This window comes from Jaculus jaculus, chromosome 7 (genome assembly GCF_020740685.1).
Source record: "Jaculus jaculus isolate mJacJac1 chromosome 7, mJacJac1.mat.Y.cur, whole genome shotgun sequence".
In the NCBI taxonomy this organism is placed as follows: Eukaryota; Metazoa; Chordata; class Mammalia; order Rodentia; family Dipodidae; genus Jaculus; species Jaculus jaculus.
This window is the reverse complement of record NC_059108.1, coordinates 3,182,501-3,201,784: the sequence shown is the minus strand read 5'-3', so window position 1 is coordinate 3,201,784 and position 19,284 is coordinate 3,182,501. Positions and strand designations below refer to the sequence as shown.

The following is a 19,284-nucleotide window of genomic DNA, read 5'->3' as shown; positions in this document are numbered from 1 at the left end:
GGATGTTTCCCGGCTTTTCCCCTGCCAGGTTAGAATACAGCCTTCTTCTGCCGGCTACATCAGTTAGCCTCGAAACCACGTGCTGTCGGGCTTCCAAAACGTTGTTTCATTTCTCTTGTTCTTCTTGTCCTCACGGATTATTTATTTTTTTAAGTCCTTTGACTCTTGTTTTGGTCGAGTTTCGGGCGAGACCAAAAGTAAACACATGTGTTGACTCCCTCTGTACCTCAACTCACTTTTATGACTGTTAAAAAAAAAAAAACCCAACAAACATAACTATATTTATTTCTGCACACAAGATATGTGCTCTCCATGGTGTGTGCACAAGGAAAGCCAGCCTCCTGCCCCAGGGCAAGCTGATGGAGCTGGCTGAAGGGTGTCCAGTCATGCCAGAAATTTTCTCTGAGCCAACCGCCCCAGACCAGACCCTCAGGGACCCAGTCATCCAGGTGAGGTTACCAAGCCCCTGGGGAAAAGGTCATCAAGCTGTCTTCTGAGCATCCTGCCCCACAGGCAGAGCGGAATCCTCATGCATGTAAATCAAAAGTGGTGAAGCACTCTTCCACTGCAGTGCGCACATATGGAACCCAAATAAATGATTTAAGAAAATAGCTTCATAAGAAAATGTAATTCCTCATGATTAAGTAAAATGCCATCTAGTTAATCCTTCCTTAAGCTTTGATTGAGGGGGGGGAAATTACTTGCAGATGTCTCAGCATCCCATAGGGAAAGCACAGTGTAATGAGATGGTCACCAAGTGGAAGGATTTTGGGTGCAAGGTCAGAGTCAAGGTGGCTGAGGAACCAGACAGCCCAAGCATGCCCTGTGGCCATCTTTGGCCAGTGGGTTGAATATTGGCTCAAAGAATTTATCCAGCCCACAAGAGATCCACGAGGTAGGGCTGGCAGGACAGGCTGCCGGGCATGCTGGTCCCACATGGTTCGTCCATGGTCCCATGGATGCCTCCAGGATGGCGCGTGCTCCAACAATGCCCAATAGCAATGGTCAGGGCTCACCCAGAGTCATAAGACTGGTGCTTCTTTGTAAGCGTCATTTCATCCAATCCCCACAGGGGTGTTCAGGCTAAGCACAATTTTAAAAATTTATTTGCAAGAGAGACAGAGGGCAAGCATTGGTACGCCAGGGCCTCCTGCCATCAAAAATGAACTTCAGATGCATGTGCCACTTTGCGCATCTAGGTTTATGTAGGTACTGAGGAATCAAATACAGGCTGTCAGGCTTTGCAAGCAAGCACCTTTAACCATTGAGCCATCTATCTCTCCAATCCCCCCCAGGAGTAAGATTTTTGTTGTTGTTTTGTTTTTTTGTTTTGTGTTTGTTGTTGTTTAGGAGATTTTTGTTTTGCTTTTTGTTTGGTTGGCTTGGTTTTTCGAGGTAGGTTCTCACTCTAGCCCAGACTGACCTGGAGTTCACTGTGTAGTCTCAGGGTGGCCTCGGACTCATGGCGGTCCTCCTACCTCTGCCACACCTGGCTTTATTGTATGTGGGTTTTTTTTTTTAAGATTTTTTTAACTTAAAATTTTTTTTTTATTTGTTCATTAATTTGACAGAGAAAGAGAGAGAGAATGGGCACACCAGGGCCTCCAGCCACTCACTGCAAACAAACTCCAGACTCATGTGTCACCTTGTGCCATCTGGCTTACGTGGATCCTGGGAAATAAACCTGGGTCCTTTGGCTTTGTAAGCAAGTGCCTTAACTGTTAAGCCATCTCTCCAGCCCTATTGTGTGTTGTTTGAGACAGTGTCTTGCTAAGTTATCCAAGTTGGCTTTGAACTCACTATGTAGCCTATGCAGGCCATGAACCAGTAACTGTCCTGCCTCAGTATCCCGAGTAGTTTGCATAATAGATCTGTGCCACAGCCTGGCTCCTCTCTCGTGCTCTATCAAACTTAGGCATCTCCTTTCTAATGCCGGCCAAGCCCTGCACCGCTGAACTATGTCCTCAGCCCACACCAGCGTCTCATCTTCTTTTTTTGGTTTGTTTGTTTTGTTTTTTGTTTTTCAAGGTAGGGTCTCACTCTAGCTCAGGCTGACCTGGAGTTCACTATATAGTCTCAGTGTGGCCTTGAACTCACAGCGATCCTCCTACCTCTGCCTCCTGAGTGCTAGGATTAAAGGTATATGCCACCACATCCAGCTCTCATCTTTGTTAATAAAAGTTGCTCCTATAAGTCTTTGAGATCTGGGAAGTCTAATTAACTAGCCCCTTGCATCATATAGTTAATTTCTTTTTCAAAATATTGGTGGACAAATAACCTAAATAGTCAAAGGGTACAAAAACAGTAACCCTACTTTTCACCACAGGAGATGGATTCCAAGACCCCGCCCCCACAGAGTCCTGACACCACCGAGTCTACTACCAAACCCTGGGACTTCTCTAATCTATACGGATGCCCGCCTTGCGTGATCCTACCTCATCGTTTTGATTGTATGTTTTCTCTTGTTGTTTATTCATTTTAGAGCTTAGGATTGCACCCAGAGCTTTGACTGAGTGCTCTACCACCGGGCTCCATCCCCACACACCTTTTATTGGCATGGGGATTAAAACCAGGCCTTACAATGCCAACCACATGCTCTTCCACAAACTATACCTGCGGCCCTGTAATGGCTATTAAACTACTTTTTTTTTCAGGAAAGAAAAAGAAGGCAAGCAGCAAGAGAACAGAACTAGACATAAAAGAGGAAAAGCCCACCTTGACCAGACCTTGTCCCCATCACTCCACTGAATCAAATCCTTGATGGCCTCTTCAAGGAGCGATTCCCAGTGCAGTAGCCTCCCTTGTCCTCCATTTTGCTCTCTGTGGTTTCAATTACACTATATTAAATATTAAATGGGAGCTGGAGAGATGGCTTAGCGGTTAAGGCGCTTGCCTGGCAAAGCCAAAGGACCTCAGTTCGATTCCCCAGTACCCACGTAGGCCAGATGCACAAGGTGGTGCATGCGTCTGGAGTTCATCTGCAGTGGCTGGAAGCCCTGGTGTGCCCATCCTCTCCCTCCCTCTCTCCGTCTCTCCCTCCCTCCCTCCCTCCCTCTCTCTCTCTCTCTCTCTCTCTCTTCCTCTTTCCCTCTGTCAAATAAATAAAAATAAAATATTTTTTAAATATATATTAAATGGGGGTTGGCTTAGCAGTTAAGGCATTTGCCTGTGAAGCCTAAAGACCCAGGTTCAATTCTCTAGTACCCACGTAAGCCAGATACATATAATGGCGCCATGTATCTGGAGTTCATCTGCAGTAGCTACAGAGCCTGGTGCACCCATCCTGTATGTCTGTCCTTCTCTCTCTTGCTCATAAATAATAAAGAAAGAAAGAAAATATTTTTTAACATATTAAATAGAACATTCCAGAAAAGAACAATCCATGTTTTGAATAACTTTTATTGCATAATATAGATATAATTTTTTTATCTTACTATTAGTTATTGCTATTAATCTCTTACGATGAGTAATTTATAAATTAATCTTATCATAAGTATGTGTACAAGAAGAAAAGCTGCATATGTAGAGCTCCATGTTGGACAGTTTCACGTGTCCACAGAAGGTCTTGGGACAAATCACCCACGGACAAGGGGCATTTCTGGATTCATTCAACACATCTGCCTTCTTAATATAGCTGCCTGGAGGAATGCCTGGGAAGATGGCTCAGCAGTTAAAGGTCTTTGTTTGTAAAGCCTACAGGCCCAGGTTCAATTCCTAAGCCGTCCATGTAAGCCTGAAGCAAAAGGTGGCACAAGGCTGGAGAGATTGCTCAGCAGTTCAGGTGCTTGCCGGCAAAGGCTTATAACTCAGGTTCCGTTTCCCAGGGCCCACAGAGAGCCAGATGCACAAGGTGGCCCACGTGTCTGGAGTCCGTTTGCAGCAGCTGGAGGCCTTCATGTGCCCATTCTTTCCCTCCCTCCTCTCTCTCTCTCTCTCTCTCAAATGAATAAAGCATTTTTTTTAAGTGGCACAAGTATGCCAGGCGTGGTGGCACACACCTTTAATCCCAGCACTCTGAAGGCAGAGGTAGGAGGATCTCCATGAGTTTGAGGCCACCTTGAGACTACATAGTGAATTTCAGGTCAGACTGAGCTAGAGCAAAACCCCACCTCAAAAAAATAAAACAAACAAACAAAAAAAAAAGTGGGGACTGGAGAGATGGCTTAGCAGTTAAGTGCTTGTCTGTGAAGCCTAAGGACCCTGGTTCGAGGCTCGATTCCCCAGGACCCACATTAGCCAGATGCACAAGGGGGCACAAGTGTCTGGAGTTCATTTGCAGTGGCTGGAAGCCCTGGCGCGCCCATTCCCTGTCTATCTGTCTCTTTCTCTCCCTTTCTCTCTGTCACTTTCAAATAAATAAATAAATAATGAACAAAAAAATTATTAAAAAAAAAGTGGCACAAGTGCCAGGCATGGTGGTGCATACCTTTAATCCCAGCACTCAAGAGGCAGAGGTAGGACGATCGCTGTGAGTTCAAGGCCACCCTGAGACAAAGAGTGAATTCTAGGTCAGCCTGAGCTAGAGTGAGGCCCTACCTAAAAAAAAAAAAAAAAAAAAAAACTTTTAAAAAGTGGCAAGTGCGGGCTGGAGAGATGGCTTAGCGGTTAAGCGCTCGCCTGTGAAGCCTAAGGACCCCGGTTCGAGGCTCGGTTCCCCAGGTCCCACGTTAGCCAGATGCACAAGGGGGCGCACGCGTCTGGAGTTCGTTTGCAGTGGCTGGAAGCCCTGGCGCGCCCATTCTCTCTCTCTCCCTCTATCTGTCTTTCTCTCTGTGTGTGTTGCTCTCAAATAAATAAATAAAAAATGAACAAAAAAAAATTTTTTTAAAAAGTGGCAAGTGTCTGGTTTTCATGCTTTTGCATCAGCAAGTGACCCTGGTATACACACATATACACACACAAATAATTAGTAACTACATATTTATATTTATGTATGTTTCAGTTGGGTTTGTGGACTCATCTCCTGGCTTTCTTCCTAACTCACAAGCCACCCTCTCATGAGCCTGAGTCACTAACGTCCTGAAGTGAGGGCTACATTTGAATTACAGGCTACCAAAAATGTCACTGTCAAGACATATGCAGCACAGATGTTCCTGTGACTTGGATCAGAAAATGCCCCCCACGGGCTCCTGTGTTCAATGCTTGGTCCCCAACTGATGGCTCGATTTTAGGAGACGCTGGAAATCTTTGGAGGTGGGACCTAGCTGGAGGGAAGTGGGTCACCAGGAGTGGATCCTGAGAAGTATCTTGTCTCTGGCTACTTCCTGTTTCTACTTTCTCCACCAGGTGTTCCTGGCACCCTCGAGTTCTGCCCAGAGGTCATGGAGCCAAATCACCAGCAATTGAGCCCGCTGAAACCATGGTCCCAAATAAACCTTTCCTCTCTTAAGTTTCTCTCCCTCTCTCTCTCTCTGGAATTTTAGATTGGCATTGTCGGTTAGCCCCATGTATTACAGGAGCAAAATTAAATGGATAATTATTCATTATAAAGAAATCACCTTCAGGAGAAACCAAAGTTAAAATAATCATCTAAAACATAAATCTGGTTCTTAGTTTTAATTAATTATCTTTAACGGGACCAGCACAAAGGCATGCTAACTCATACCACTGCAATAAAAGAGAAAGGCGCTTCTTGTTTTTGTCTTAATTGTCCAACAAAATCAGCATTCCTAAAATATTTCATGTTTAAATCTCGGCTGAGGTTCAAGTTAGGTTTCCCCGTGGAACAAGAAGATAGCTCCTGAGAATTGGAGCAAAACGGCCTGTAAATGAACTAAGACAGCCTGCGCCGCAAACATCTTTGTGAAGTGTTCATATTTTATCAGCCAAACTGAGCTCCAGCAAACCATCCCACGTCTAAGAAATGCAGGGAGCACGGCGAGCAGCTCGTGATCCGTCCGCGCAACCTTCTGTTTCTTGCGCGGCCTGATCTAAACTGACCTGGCAGGCGCTGCATCACCCCCGGCTCGCCTGTCAGCAGAGGGACGCGCGGTGCCCATCACTGCCGCGATGCCAGCGCGCGGCTGCCACTCACCAGCAGGGGGAGCGCGCCGGGCAAAAGCGCGCGGGAGCCGGCGCGGGACGCAGACCGCGGTCCCCGAGCCCGGGGAGACGCGGCGCCGCTCACGTGAACGACGCTGCCGCCCGGGCATCGCCGCCTGCGTCTCCTCCTTCTGAGGCCCCCAGTCGTAGAATGGCACATTCAATGACATCATAATAGTTAAGTCATCAACACCAAATCTTTCTCAAGCCTTTCCAGTAAGCCCGAACAGGATTAGCAGTATTGGTTGTGCTCTTTTTCTTTTTGGTTTTTTCGAGGTAGGGTCTCACTCTAGCTCAGGCTGACCGGGAATTCACTATGTAGTCTCAGGGTGGCCTCGAACTCACTTCACCCTCCTACCTCTGCCTCCCGAGTGCTGGGATTAAAGGCGAGCGCCACCGCGCCCAGCTGTGGTGTGTGTGTGTATATCTCGATTAGATATAGATAGATAGTATAGATATAGATGATATAGATTTAGATTTAGATTAGATATAGATATAGATTTAGATTAGATATAGATTAGATTTGGATATGGCTGTGGATATGGATATGGATATAGATATAGATATAGATATAGATATAGATATAGATATAGATATAGATATAGATATAGATATAGATATAGATATAGATATAGATATAGATATCGATAGATATAGATATCTCACGCTGTAGCCCCGGCTGGCCTGGAACTCACTAAGCAGCCCATGGTATTCAGGAACCAGTGATCCTCCTGCCTCAGCTACCCCAATGCTGTATTACAGATGTGTCCCATGATACCCATAGAGAATGAAAACTATTTTAAAAGCAATGTGCCAAACTCTACTCCTGAAGAAGCTTCAGTTCATAGTTTATTAGGCCTGAATATTTTCTAAGTAGGCTAAACTATAAGTCAGAAAGTGCCTGAATGTACAAGGAAAACAATTATCTAGGCTGGAGATACGGCTCATCCGTTAAGGTGCTTGCCCACAAAGCTGAAGGACCCAGGTTCAATTCCCCAGTACCCACATATAAGGCCGGATGCACAAGAACTGCATACATTTGGAGTTCCCTTGCAATGGCTTGAGGCCCTGGCTTACCCATCCCCCCGCCCTGCCCATCTATTTCTGTCTCTATCTGTGTCTGTGTCTTTCTCTCTCAAAAATAAATAATTTTTTAAAAATTATCCATCAGGCCAGGCATGGTGGTACACGCCTTTAATCCCAGCACTTGAGAGGCAGAGGTAGGAGGTTCACTATGAGTTTGAGGCCACCCTCAGATTACACAGTAAATTCCAGGTCAGCCTGGGCTAGAATGAGACCCTACCTTGAAAAACTAAAACAAATAGATTAGATAGATAGATAGATAGATAGATAGATAGATAGATAGATAGATAGATAGAGATAGAGATATATCAGTATTTAACATAAATTCAAGCAATTGACCCAAGTTATATATCACATTTGTTACTAAGTAAGATTAACAAAAACCCAATAAGCAATGAAACATAAATATTATTCTACATTTGTTTTAGAAAAAAATGCTTTGTAAAGATAATTTTTAAACAATGAAAGTTACAAAAGGAAACCAAATATGGTGGTACATACTTACAATCCCAGGACTTGGGAAGTTGAGGCAGGAGGATCACAAGTTTCAGGCAAGCCTGGGCTGCATAGCAAGATTATCTCACAAGGAAAGAAGGAAGGAAAGAAGGAAGGAAGGAAGGAAGAAAAGAAGCAGGAGGGAGGGATAGAAGAAGGAAGGAAGGAAGACAGAGGATAGGAGGGGGAAGAAAAGGCCATCTTTCCTAATGACCCAGTGTAGAAAAGCATATTTATTCCTTTTAATCACGGTCATCTTAACAATTGCAGCCAAAGTGGCTGTAGTCTCTATACCTGAAACTTTCTCACACTTCTTTGTGTACCAAATATCACATTTTTCATATCTTTCTGTCCTGTGTTTTCTCTTTCATGTAAATTTGAATAAGAGCAGCTAAGAGATTTCACATCACAGGTTCAGTGCTACTCTATCTTGAAATATCCTCCACCAAACACATTAGATCGTTAGCTTTAGATTGAACCTCGCTCAAGTTCTTGGGACACGGGCAGAGTGTGGTCAGTTTCTTTGCCCCAGCATCACATGAGCTGCCCCTCGCCTGGCTCCTCAGAGTCCTTGCTCCCCTCTGAAACCTCACGAGCTGGGCCTCAAAGTCTACATTTCCCTTAGCCTCTTGTCTCCCAAACTCCCACCAGAATGGTCCGTTGAGTTCTGCAGACAACACTGTAAAGCTTCTCTGGTCCAAAGTTCCAGATCTTCCACACTCCTCCTGCAAACCCGTTCCAAAAGCCTGAGGATCGCACGGTCAGGGTCATCATGGCAACAACTCCACTTCTGAGGAGCAGCTGTCCGAATCAGCGCCCTCTCCTTGCTGTGACCAGCGCCCTGCCCCACGCAGCTAGGGCAGGGAAGAATTTAGTTATGTTCACGCTTCCAGAAGGCAGAGCCCATGGTGACAAGAAAGGGATGTGGAGCTTGGGCAGGAAGTCAGTGTCACATCACCATACAAGCTCAAGGCCAGTTTGGACAAAGCAAGACCCTGTCTCCCCCAAAAAATATGTAAGAGCCGGGCATGGTGGCGCATGCCTTTAATCCCAGCACTCAGGAGGCAGAGGTAGGAGGATCGCCATGAGTTCAAGGTTAGGGCTAGGAAGCCGGGGCTGTGTGCATGCTGGGGGCACATTTCCCACTGAGCTCGCCCCTCAGCCCACAGATTCCACTTCTTAGCACTGCGAGATCTTCCTTCCACAAGAAACAACACACACACAATAGCATGCAGTTTCTACCACAGTCAAAAACTTCTATTTACTGTTCTTTTTCCTTGTAAGAAAGCTGAGAGTTCCTGTGTCTCATCTGCCAACACATTCAGCATGAAGAAGGACTATGTTTCTATCCAACCAGTGAGATAAGCTTCTATAGCGGATGGATTGCTGTTAAGGGGATGCTATTAAGCCCCAGTCAAAAAGTACACAGAATCAGCCGGGCGTGGTGGCGCACGCCTTTAATCCCAGCACTTGGGAGGCAGAGGTAGGAGGATCGCTGTGAGTTCAAGGCCACCCTGAGACTCCATAGTGAATTCCAGGTCAGCCTGGGCTAGAGTGAAACCCTACCTCGAAAAGCCATAAAAAAAAAAAGTACACAGAGCCCAGTGTGGTGGCGCACACCTTTAATCCCAGCACGCAGGAGGCAGAGGTAGGGGATCACCATGAGTTCGAGGCCACCTGAGACTGTACATAGTGAATTCCAGGTCAGCCTGGGCTACAGTGAGACCCTACATAGAAAAGAATATAGAGTACACAAAGAGGGTGGAATCCAGGCCGTGAAAATGGTCAGATGGACAGAGAGAGAGAAGATGAACAAGATGACAGGACCATTGTGTAATTTCCCCAAGTCCCCTCATAGAACAGGGTGGGAGGGTTGGAGAGATGGCTTAGCAATTAAGGTGTTTTCCTGTGATGCCTAAGGACCCAGGTTCCATTCCCCAATACCCATGTAAGCCAGATGCACAAGGTGGCTCACGCACCTGGAGTTTGTTTGCAGCAGCTGAAAGCCCTGGCATGCCCATTCTCTCTCTCTCCCCCTCTTTCTTTCTCTAATAAATAAAATTAAGTTAAAAGTTGAAAAAAAAGAACAGGAGATCAAATAAAAGTGAAGAAAGACCCCACTGGTGCCATCAGCAACCACAGCAGGTCACAAAGAATCGCCAACATCTTAATACCAGTGAGCGGCCCAAAGCATGGAGGACGTCCAGGAACGATGACAGGCCGGGTACAGGGTCCAAAGTCCTACGTGCTGGAGCCAAGGGGCTGGCAGCTGAAAGGAAGGGCCTGCCCCAGGCGGGGATCTCGACCCAGCAGGCAGAACGGGGGCAGCCTCGCCACCAGGCCCATCAGGGACAACCAGCAAGGCACCTTTGCTGACAGCTCAGCTCATACTAGGGAGGACTGCTGAGAGCTGCTGCAGTCAGGGAGGTGGAAGGGTAGGTTGAGAAAGAAATGTTTAAAAAGCTCAGTTCAGGGGACTGGAGAGATTGCTTAGTGGTTAAGGCCCTTGCCTCCAAAGTCTAAAGACCCAGGTTCAAGTCCCACATAAGTCAGATGCACATGGTGGTACATGCATCTGGAGTTGATTTGCAGTGGCTAGAGGTCCTGGTGTGCGCTCGCTCACTCTCTCTTGCCCTCTCTCCCTCTCCCTCCCTCCCCCTCTCCTTCTCCCTCTCTCTCTCTCTCTCTCTCTCTTACACACACACACACAAATAAACAAATAAACTATTTTAAAATATTTTTGTTGACTTATTTATTGGAGTGGGAGAGAGAGAAAGAGAGACAAACAGACAGAGAAAGAGAGACAAACAGACAGAGAAAGAGGCAGACGCAGAGAGAGTGTGGCCATGCCAGGGCCTCCCGACACTGTAAATAAACTCTGGATGCACATGCCACTTTCTACATCTGGGCTTTACATGATACTGGGGAACGGGACCCCACCCATCAAGCTTTGCAAGCAGCACCTCAAAGGCTCAGTCCCCAGCATGGGGGTGGGAGCAAGGGAACGGATATTCACACAGAAGTAGGGAAGACCAGAGAAAGCAGATGTCAGGAGCATTGCAGAGCTGGAAACACAAGGGCCACAGCGTGTGAAACTTGATGGTAAATTTGGAAAAGAAACAGAGATATCATAGCCCATCTTAGCCAAGTCACCTCCACAGGAACTTTCTCCTAAGAGTATGACTTCAGCCAGGATCCAAAATCAAAAGCCTGGCTGTTCCCAAGGCTAGTGGTGGGCTTTTTCCTCTTTTCTGGCTCCTGGGCTGTTTATGTCCCAGCATCTGAGGTTTCTGCCACCAGTAGTAAGGTTTTGGCCTACCTTCCCTTAAGCTGCCCATCTTGATGTGAGCTGCCCTGTGCTGTGCCCTCTGTGGACTGAGTCCTTGGAGCCCATGAACCAAACTAAACCCTTCCTCCCTCAGGTATATGTCACAAAGACAAAAAGGTCTAAGACAGGGTAGAGGCCTAAGTGTGGGACAAAAGACACCTAAATATCAACACCCTGGCACAGGGAGCGAGAGTCCAAGCAGATTGAAAAGAGAGACTGTACAAGGGGCAGAGGCGGCAGTGAAATGGGAGATCTGTTGCACGTGGAGGGACTAAGCAAATATACAGATATAGTTAAGGACTAAACCTAGTTTTCATGGCTGGGGAAAGAGACACAAAAACAGAGCAAGTTAGAATGAAGTCAGAACAGACATTACTAACATGACTCATAGATACATGATAAATGATCTTAGATTGGATGCATGTGTGGAAGATCAGATAGTTGGATGGATGGGTGGGTGGGTGGGTGGGTGGGTGGGTGGGTGGATGGATGGATGGATGGATGGATGGATGGATGGATGGATGGATAGATAGATAGATAGATAGATAGATAGATAGATAGATGGGAGGGTGGGTAGGAGAGATGGCTGGATGGCAGGCATCCTGAAGACACTACACTAATCAGTGAATGAATCTCTTGATGGATTCATTTTATTGGAAGGTGATGAGAAGGAAGACTTGAGGCCTCAATGAAAAAAGTGGATCATTAGCCGGGCGTGGTGGCACACGCCTTTAACCCCAGCACTCGGGAGGCAGAGGTAGGAGGATCGCCGTGAGTTCGGGGCCACTCTGAGACTACATAGGTGAATTCCAGGTCAGCCTGGGCTAGAGTGAGACCCTACCTCAAAAAAGAAAAAGAAAGGAAGGAAGGAGGGAAGAGAGAAAAAGTGGGTCATTAGAAACAGTGAGAAGCATGGCTAATGCACTCCTTGACTTAAAATTCTTGATTTCTAAACAAGGAGCCCCCATTTTTATTTTACACTATGCCTTAAAATTATGTGGCCTGTAGAGTCTCCTCTATAAAGTGAGTGAGATAACGCTGTAGCCATTGGATTATCAGGACGTTTAAAGGTGGAAATGCCTGTAGACCTCAGGGTTTTGACACAAAGCCCTCAGTAAATGGAAAACATTGTTGTCACCATTATTATTATTATTAACCCTTCAGGAAGAAGACGAGAGGGCTGACACAGCCAGTGAAGACAGAGAAAGGAAGCAAAGGTTGGAGGGGACACGCCAGCCTTGTGGATGACAACGAGGGAGCAGCAGAGACAGTGGGTCAGGCAGGGGCCTCACCTGGCTGAAGCCAGTGGAAGCCGCAGGGAGATGTAAAACTATTGCTGCTGTCCTCAAGACTGGGCTGTTCTGTTCAAGCTTGTTTACTTGGTTTGGATTTTTTTTTGTGTTGAGTGATTTTTTTAAATTTTATTATTTGCACATGTGTGTATATACGTGGGGGGTGGGTACCCCAGGCCCTATTGCCACCATAAATGAACTCCAAACACATGCAACACTTTTTTTTTAATTATTTATTTATTTATTTGAGAGCAACAGACACAGAGAGAAAGACAGATAGAGGGAGAGAGAAAGAATGGGTGCGCCAGGGCTTCCAGCCTCTGCAAACAAACTCCAGACGCGTGCGTCCCCTTGTGCATCTGGCTAACGTGGGACCTGGGGAACCGAGCCTCGAACCAGGGTCCTTAGGCTTCACCTGCAAGCGTTTAACCGCTAAGCCATCTCTCCAGCCCACATGCAACACTTTTTGTGCCCAGCTATGTGGGTACTATGGAATAGAACCTGAGCCTTCAGACTTTACAAGCAGATGGGGTTATTGTTTGTGTTTTTTCATTATTTATTTGAGAGATAGAAATAGGCAGAGAGAGAGAAAGAATGAGTGTGTGAGATCCTCAAGCCACTGCAAACAAACTCCAGAAGCATGTGCCCTTTGTGCAACTGGCTTATGTGGGTGCTAGGGAATTGAACCTGGCTCCTTTAGCTTTGCAGGCAAGTACCTTAACCCCTAAGCCATCTCTCCAGCCCCAGGCAAGTAATTTTTAGCACTAAGCCATCTCCCCAGCCTTGCCCCCCCAACATACACACAGACACTTTTTTTGAGACAGGGTCTCATGTAGCTTAGGCTGGCCTTGAACTCACTACATAGCCAAGGTTCGTGACTGGTTTTATGCACTGTGGGAGATCAGACCTAAGGCTTCATGGATGCTAGGCAAACAGTCTACCAACTGAGCTACAGCCCCAACCTGCACAGGGGTGTTTCTAAGATAATATGCCTTCTACATCCCTATCCTAATGTGGGCCTTTCCTCTAAGTAGAGGTCCACTGTCACTTCTGCGTAGGTCGTGGCTGACTTAGAACATGGTGCCTGAAGTGTAACCTGTCACATGTGGCCTCTGGTTCTGAGGAAGCCACGAAAGCCAGTCTGAGAAAACCTGGGACCACGCTTTAGCAAACTATCCAGGGATAGTTGTTATCCATAATAAATTCCCATTACTAACCTGTCATAGTAACTAGAAGCCTGAAGTTTCATTACAAGGCTAAATAAGCAAATGTTAGAATAATTACTAATGCAAACAAAAGGAAGGGTTGAACCATTAGTCACTTTCTATAACCAAAAATGGTCAAATATTAGTAACTGCATATGAGCCACTGCATTTCCTGTGATATAGGAAGCTATTAAAAGGCAACACTCAAGCCAGGCATGGTGGTTCACGTCTTGAATCCCAGCATTTGGGAGACAGAGGTAGGAGAATCACTATGAGTTTGAGGCCAACCTGGAACTGCAGAGTGAGTGCCAGGTTAACCTGGGCTAGAGTGAGACCTTACTTTGAAAAACAAAACAAGCAACACTGCATGGCATGATGGTGCAGCTTAATCCTAGGACTCAGCTGGGCGTGGTGGCACACACCTTTAATCTCAGCACTTGGAAAGCAGAGGCAGGAGGATTGCCATGAGTTCAAGACCACCTTGAGCCTACATAGTGAATTCCAGATCAGCCTGGGCTAGTCTAGAGCAAGTTCCTACCTCAAAAAAACAAAGCGAAACAAACAAAAAAAAAATGTCCTAAGACTCATCTGAGGCAGGAGGATCACAAATTTGGGCTCAGCTTGGACTACAAAGAGAGCGCTTGTCTCAAAAAAAAAAATTAAGAACACCAAAAACATGAGAGCAGCATAAAATAACACTATTCATTAAAACTAAATTTCAAAGAGCCGGGCGTGGTGGTGCATGCCTTTAATCCCAGCACTCGGGATGCAGAGGTAGGAGGATCACCGTGAGCTTGAGGCCACCCTGAGAATGCAGGGTGAATTCCAAGTCAGCCTGGACTAGAGTGAGACCCCGCATCGAAAAAAACAAACAAACAATAAATAAATAAATTTAAGAATCCAATTTTGGGAATTCTAAAAGGCTTCACTTATTATTCTTATTCTTATGATCACAGACTAGTAAACAAATAATCAATTTGTGAAGGGGAAAGTGGAGGAGGGAATGGAATGATCATGGTTTGCTGTCTAAAAAAGTTAAAAGATAATAATCAGTTTCTTAAGCAATGTAATTCGGGAAGCAAACACTCCACAGAAGACATCTACAAGAATGGGACAAGAGGGGGAGGAAGTGAGCGGGCACCCCAGTCATTGAGCTGGCTGAGGAACATGTGCGCAGGAGAGAAGCAAACACGACAATAAAGATATTTTTATGTTTGACGTACAGGCAGGTTACAGCTCACACTTGGTAATACAAAAATGGGAATTTACTAAAATGTGGATTTCACTTGATAAAAAAAAAAAAAAACAGCAAATTAGTGACTGGGTAATTCCCCTGTTTATTATTTATTGAACTAATAAGAAATGTACAAAGAAATGAGACAGAAGGCTTTAAAACCTATTGGAAGCCTCTTTGTGGAATCCAGCCAATCAGCTCTTCCTCGCAGTTCTAACTCATGATATAAAAGCCCTCTGGAGCATTCAGATGGGCTCTTTTTAAATATCCACAGCTGCTTGACACCAGGATGCCATGATGGGATGGGTTAAATGCCTACCAACAGATACAAGGCCCCCAGCACTTTTAATTCTTTAATCTGTTTCATTCTCGATCTAATGATATACTTAGGATAGGATGGGGGACTGGCGGATGGATTTTCATCTTCCCCTCCCCAAAGAATGTTAGCAGATGCTGAGGATGACAACTAAGGTGTGAAAATCTATGGAAAGCACAGATAAAATGTCACCAAAGGGCTGGGGTCTGCTCTCAGAGTTCACCTGTCAGTCAGCAGCACAGGGGTCACCACATTCCATTTTCACTGGCTTCTACCACGAGATGACCCTGCCTGGATCCTCTTCCCCTTCTCCTCAGCGTCTGACTACTGGAGCTCCTGAATCTCGAGATCTCATCTCCTCTCACCTCCAAATACCAGAGCACTCTCAGCCAGGGCTGTGGCTTTCCTGTGGCTGTCGTTTGATAAGATAATTTCTCATGTGCCCCAGGCTGGCCTCTAACTTGGTGAAAATGGCAGCTCTGGGTAGTTAGAGGCTCCATCTTAAGAAATCAGTTTGAGGGCTGGAAAGATGACTTAGTGGCTAAGGGGCTTGCCTGCAAAGCCTAAGGACCCATGTTTGACTCTCCAGACCCCACTTAAGCCAGCGGCACAAAGGTGAGGCAAGCACAATGTCTCACATGGCCACTAGGAGGCACAAGCATCCAGAGTTTGATTGCAGTGACTAAGGCCCTGGCGCCACCACTCTCTCACTCACTGGGGCTCTCACTCTCACTGTCTCTAAAAGAAAGCACTGGGCTGGAGAGATGGCTTAGCAGTTAAGGCACATGCCTGAGAAGCCTAAGGACCCTGGTTCGATTCTGCAGGCCCCACATAAGCCAGATGCACATAGTGGCACATGCGTCTAGTGTTCATTTGCAGTAGCTAGAGGCCCTTGTGCGCCCATTCTCACACTTTCTCTCTCCCTCTCTCTGTCTCTAATAAATAAAAATAAAAATAAAAAATTATAGCCCAGCGTGGTGGCACACACCTTTAATCCCAGCACTTGGGAGGCAGAGGGAGGAGGATCACTGAGTTCAAGGCCACCCTGAATTCCAGGTCAGCCTGAGCCAGAGTGAAACCCTACCTCAAAAAAACAAAAAGAAGATAGCCGCCCGCCTCCCGCAGCCAACGTCCTTGCCGACGCCGCCCGGCACCGCCGCCATGGCCGACGTGGAGGACGGCGAGGAGACCTGCACCCTGTCCTCGCACTCCGGGAGCGCAGGCTCCAAGTCAGGCGCCGACAAAATGTTCTCGCTCAAGAAGTGGAACGCGGTGGCCATGTGGAGCTGGGACGTGGAGTGCGATACCTGCGCCATCTGCAGGGTGCAGGTGATGGATGCCTGCCTTAGATGTCAAGCTGAAAACAAACAAGAGGATTGCGTTGTGGTCTGGGGAGAATGTAATCATTCTTCCCACAACTGCTGCATGTCCTTGTGGGTGAAACAGAACAACCGCTGTCCCCTCTGCCAGCAGGATTGGGTGGTCCAAAGAATTGGCAAATGAGAGGCAGTAGAAGGCGTCCTGGTGTGGTGGATCTCGGCCCTCCTAGGTGTTGCTGTCAAGTGCCCCGCAATGCTAGAAGACTCTAGGGGCTTGTTCTTCAAAGAGAAAGTAATGGATCTGTGGTTCCCTGGACTCATCAGAGGCATGGTTTAGCATTTTCTCAGCTTAATGTTCAGAAATTCTATACTCAAGATCATTTATGAAAGATGGTCTTTCCTACCTCTGTTGTGTGTGTTATACACACTGGTTAGAGAACTCCAACAAATTGGACAACCTTTATCACTTACCTGTTGGTATGCTAGGGGCTGTAAAAGCAGTTGCATTCACAGAGGAACATTTGCATGCTTTTGCTTGATTTAAAAAAAAAAATTGCAGTGACAATAAAGAACAGTTTAAAACCCCAAAAAAAAAAAAAGAAATTCTAAAAGGAAACTGGTGGATGGTGAAAGGACATCCCATGTTCTCCTCTTGCCTTTGCACATGAACACACAGGCTCATGCATCTGCACACACACAACACATACACATGTGTACACTATGCACACATCACATCACAAATCACTCCACACACATGGCAAAAAAATTGTTTTCTAGATCAGGGCATGTTGGCACATGTCTATAATCCCAGCACTTGACAGACAGAAGAAGTAGGATCAGGAGTTCAGGTCATCCTCAACTACACAGTAAGTTCAAGGTCAGCTTGGGCTACCTGAGATCTTGTCTCAAAACAAAATAAAAAGATCTGTGTTCTGTCTTTCCATTCCACTCTTTACCTCCCCAACTTATATGCCCTATATCCTTTTAGAATTAAGACTAGGAACTTAGCCAGGCATAGTGGTGCACTCCTTTATTCCCAGAACTCAGAAGGCAGAGATAGGATTGCCATGAGTTCAAGGCCATCCTGAGACTACATAGTGAACTCCAGGTCAGCCTGAGCTAAAGTGAGACCTTACCTCAAAAAAAAAAAAAAAAAAAAAGAAAGAAAAAGAAAGAAAGAAAGAACTAGGAACTTAAACACACATGGTTAACTTACTGGGGAATTAGACCCTAGGCTTACAAGCCCTGTCTGTCTCTTTCTATATGTGTGTCTCTCTCCCCTCGTAAATATATAAATAAAAAGCTTTTCTAAGAGCTGTGTGTGTGGTAGCGCACACTTTTAATCCCAGCACTTGGGAGGTAAAAGTAGGAGGATTGCCGTGAGTTCGAGGCCACCCTGAGAATACATAGTGAATTCCAGGTCAGCCTGGACTAAAGTGAGACTCTACCTTGAAAAAAGACAAAAGTTTTTTAAAAGGCAAAATAAATTCAAAAACAAGTAAATAAATAAATTCATCTTCCTACAATGTATGTTTCTTGGCTAAATGAATAATGAGCCCATGCAGAGAGTACATTTGTTCTGCCTGAAAGTGGGCACAATAGTAACAAAGTTGTTAGAGAAATAAATCCCCGGCCCAGAGCTTTGGTGTTCCGATTATCAGCGCTTCAAAACCTAAGTTGTCACCCATGAGTGCTTCCAGCCAGGCCTGGATTCGTGGGGGGGGAAAGGCCACATAGACAACTTACGAGGGAATCGCCAGGCTTTCTCTACCAGTGCTGGGAAGTATCTGATGTCCTCATCAATGCCTTAGTTTTCCAATGATAAAGAAACACATAACATTTTGTCAAAAAATAAAAAGGCTGTGCAGCGTTCAACCAAAAGTGACCAAAACCTCCAGTGGTGAGAATATCAAACACAACTAAGCTATTTTTTAAAAAAAGAAAGTCAAAATAAGGAATAATGAACCAGACAAGAATAAAACATTAAGAGCAAAATAAATTTATACATAAGACAACTATTTTTTCAAAATTCTTGCTCGGCTTTGGATGCTCTGTTTGCCTGGGAGCTACAAACACATTCTTCACACATGCCGGGGTGGCTGTGAAAACTAGTCTGCATTCAGAGGCTTAACCCACAGTCCCAGCGCCCCGCCTGCCTGTGGCTGCAGCCGCCAGTCCTCGGGAGAGGCCAGGGGTGGAAATGCTAATGTTCTTCCCCTGCCATAGCTGGGAACCACAATCCCTACTGCTACTTAAAAAAAAAAAAAATGCAGTCCTAGGGACTTGTTTCAGAACCTTATTATGTGACAATTTGGAGGCAGAAAATGATGGAAGGGAATAGACACTCTTGTCCTGGGTAAGATCTATACTCTGGAGAAAAGGGTGACATGTGTGACTGCTGACACCGGACTCACTAAGGATTTACGGATTTATCAATCGGTGCCTCAGGCACTCGATTCTCCCCAAGGGGGTATTAACAATTCCAGCCAAACTAACATATTCTATTATGAACGGAAATGGTGCAGGAGTCAATCTTGCCACTGTGTACCACATCCAATTATGAAAAAAGTATGTCTGGCCGTTGGGGGAATATCTAGAATTAAAAGTTATTCAGCAAAAGAACTAGTCAGTTAAATGCATGCAGCTGAAACTGATGGGCATTTTTTATTCTTGAAACAGGATCTCACTACGTAGCCCAGGCTTGACTTAAACTTGCAATCTTCCTGCCTCAGCCTCCCAAGTGCTGGGCATACAGGTGGACAGCAACATACCTGGCTTCCAATAGACATTCTGTGGTTGTTGTTTTGTCCCTGGTAGCTTTGTGTGTAGTGTGGTGTGGTGTGTGTGGTGTGGTGTGTGTGGTGTGGGTGGTATCGGTGGTGTGGTGTGGGTGGTGTGGTGTGGTGTGGGTGGTGTGGTGTGGTGTGGTGTGATGTGGTGTGGTGTGTGTGGTGTGGGTGGTGTGGGTGG

The 19,284-nt window shown here is 45.9% G+C and overlaps 1 pseudogene; it reads left to right on the top strand.

The window, feature by feature from the left end:
- Positions 1 to 16,156: 16,156 nt before the first annotated feature.
- LOC123462210 lies at positions 16,157 to 16,893 on the top strand (annotated as a pseudogene).
- The last annotated feature ends 2,391 nt before the right edge of the window (positions 16,894 to 19,284 follow it).